A 3,531-nucleotide genomic window follows, 5' to 3' on the forward strand; every position below is an offset into this window, starting at 1 on the left:
ACGATGACTCGTCTGAGAATATCCCATGTTTCCACTGCTCAAGGGACCAATTCTGGAGGTTTCTACACCACTCTAAACGCTTGGAAACATTTGTCATTGAGAGCAGCGTTTTTCGAATTGCAGCTCTTCCGTGGAATCCAGATTTGTGCAGCTCCCGACGAACAGTTTTCGTGGACACTGGGTTCTGTAGGTGTTCATGGAGCTCAGCAGTGATTTTCGGAGCCGTGGTCTTGCGATCCTCTCTCACAATTCGCTTTAGAGTCCGACGGTCTCTCTCAGTCAACTTCGACTTTCGGCCGGACCTGTGCTTTGCTGCGGACGTTTTTCCTTCTCTTTCATTACTTTGGAGGCAGTACCTCTTGACACGCCAAGCATTCGGGCACTATTACACTAGCGCCTACCATACGAGCACCAATAATTTGGCCTCTTTGAAAATCCGAGCGGTCTGCCATTGGTATCAGGTTCTCATCAATGTTCTTACAATTCTGCAAAACAAACAGTTAATTTACATACACAGATCACATAACACAAATAATCAACTACAAAACATTACCATATGTCACGGTTTGCATGTTTATAACATGTTCGAAGATTATGATGCCAAAACGTTAGGTGTTTCCATTATTTTGTCCAACCCCTGTACATTTCCACTATTTGTATGGAGTTATGTCTTAAATCCCCTCCACTTGGGATCATCTATTGATAGGACCAGTGACGTCGGTCCGTGTCTCCATTCATAGAGTTGTCGTTCACAGTGTCGGTGGGCATGTTCTAGCTCTGTGCAGAGCGGAGTGGGGAACCTCCCCAGTGTCCGTAGGATGAGGAGTGCAGGAGGCGGCCGGTCCGACCGACAGAAGACGGTGTAAGATACTCCGAAGCCACGCAGACCGTGCCGTAAGTTACACTACCCGGCGGGGAGAAGAGGGGGAATAAAATCATTTTCGATTTCCCATGTGTTTGGCAATTATAGATGTCATTAATGGTGTATGTTTATGCAAATAGGAGTGATTTCATGGAGATGCGTCCTGCGGGAGCCATCGCTCCTGATGCCAGCGGTTAATTAAACCTGCTGATGAGTCCTTGTATTTCACCAGCAGGCGGCGCAGAACAGACACGCGGCGGATTAGGAGCCACTGACACCAGTTTTGCAGGTGCTGTGAGAATTGGGGGTTTTCTGGGGAAGGAGGATTTGGAGCTCATACATGTGATTATTTCATGAGGTCAAGGAAAGGATTTAAGAAAGAATTCTGAAGATTCCCACCCTTCAAAGCCCCCTGTCCTGTGCCTGCTGTAAGAAGAGGCCGAGCTGTAGTACCAAGATCGGCCTCCACGCCATGTGTGGGGCTGTGGGGTTCTGGTTCGTACATAGTCTGCGCCTGCTGATCGCTCCAGGGCCGAGTGTTGGACCCACCAATCTGATAGTAAAGACCTCTCCTAAGGACAAGCCACCAATATCATAGATTCCAGACGACCCCCTTAAGGCTCTGTTCACACCTAACTTTCTGAACACACGTACAAACATACATATATATGAAAACACTAATTTTTGACACATGGGTCAGTTTGCATTGTAATACCGGTTATCTTTTCTGTATAGTGAAGCGCAGCCTGCGCCATACAGATGATACATTCTACTGGGTGCAAACGTCTAGCAAAGGGCGACATTTGCCACCGAATGCCTGGAGGGTGCAGATGTTGGGGGTCTCCATTGGAGGAATATGTCACACCCTGGTCCAGTAGCCACATTGGTAGTCTTGGCTGAAGGACCAGAGCGCTGTGAACCTCCTCCTACCTACGACGTCCTCGGCGCATCTTCTGATCAATAGGCCACAACGTCATTACGTGGAAGGGATAAAGGAGCGACGTCGGGCAGGGGACCTACTAATCAGAGGAAGAGTAGTCGGGGACCCCGACAGGTGTCAACCCCACCGAACACCAACCTGACCGCCGGGGTCCTGTTTATCTCTTTTCTGATGCAAAAAATGAAGTGTGAACACGGCAGAAAGAACAATCATTTGGTCCAAATGGACCGATACACACTTGTCCTAATAAACTAGAGCGGGGGTCCTCAAACTTTTTAAACGGGGCCAAGTTCAATGTCCCTCAGACCATTGGAGGGCCGGAATAGAGTTAAGAAAAACAAATACTATGAACAGATTCCTATGCACACTGCACAGGTCTTATTTTGAAGTAAAAAAAAAAACAAAAAAGGAACAAATACAATATTTAAAATGAAGAACAAGTAAAGATAAAATCAACAAACTTACCGGTGTTTTAATGGGAACTATGGGCCTGCTACTGGCTAATGAGATGGTCCATGTCCGGCTCCATATTGTCACTGCTAGTCGTAATAAGTGAAGCAATTGTTCTCTTTCTTGATATCATTGTTTCCCAGGGATTCCAAATTGCTATTGGTAAAATACCAATATATACACAGCGCTACAAAAACAATATACCAGCAATGAAATAGCCCACACAGAGGCATACAGACTACACTGCCCGTCAATGCAGCCTGATCAGCGCCCGTCAATGCAGCCTGATCAGCGCCCGTCAATGCAGCCTGATCAGCGCCCGTCAATGCAGCCTGATCAGCGCCCGTCAATGCAGCCTGATCAGCGCCCGTCAATGCAGCCTGATCAGCGCCCGTCAATGCAGCCTGATCAGCGCCCGTCAATGCAGCCTGATCAGCGCCCGTCAATGCAGCCTGATCAGTGCCCGTCAATGCAGCCTGATCAGCGCCCGTCAATGCAGCCTGATCAGCGCCCATCAATGCAGCCTGATCAGCGCCCGTCAATGCAGCCTGATCAGCGCCCGTCAATGCAGCCTGATCAGCGCCCGTCAATGCAGCCTGATCAGCGCCCGTCAATGCAGCCTTGCCAGTCTATATCTCATTTAAGCCTCACCAGTGCCCATATTGGTGGAACTCTGCTTTTACCTCAGGCTCAGACTGATGTGAGGCGAGTCTCCAATAGGCAGGCAAATGATCCCAATAGGCAGCATAGGCATTAAAAAAAATAAATAAAAAAAATACCAGTACTCTCCTATGTCCCCCGCTGCTCTGAAGAGTTCCCCGCTCGATTCTTCTTCTGGCACAGACGGCGTGATGACAATCACATCGTCTGTGCTGCATACGGAGGGACCCAAGTGTTCCGGACTGGCAACGCATTGCCTTTTCTCGCCGTCTCGTCGTTCCGCCAGCGATTACAGGGCCCGCCAGCACTGAACTGTAGTGAAGTTCAATGTCGGTCGGGCCCAGTGTAGCTGAGGTAGGAGGAACAGCTGCTTGGGGCCCCTGGAGGCAGGCCGGAAAAATGTCCTCGGCGGGCCTCTGAACTAGGGCATCGATCACATGAAGACCACGAGCGCCCCACAGCTGGCATTTTGTGTGGATTTTGGTGAAGGGTCCTATTCATGTCAATGGGGAAATCGCAATGATATGAACAAATCAAAGCTCAAAACAAAAGGGGCAGAAGGTTCAGAAGAGCGAGGACATGAGAAGACACATCAGACCTTCTACCAACACCCGGACGC

The sequence above is a fragment of the Dendrobates tinctorius genome, unplaced genomic scaffold (genome assembly GCF_039654945.1).
Source record: "Dendrobates tinctorius isolate UK_male_01 unplaced genomic scaffold, ASM3965494v1 ptg000124l, whole genome shotgun sequence".
NCBI lineage: Eukaryota > Metazoa > Chordata > Amphibia > Anura > Dendrobatidae > Dendrobates > Dendrobates tinctorius.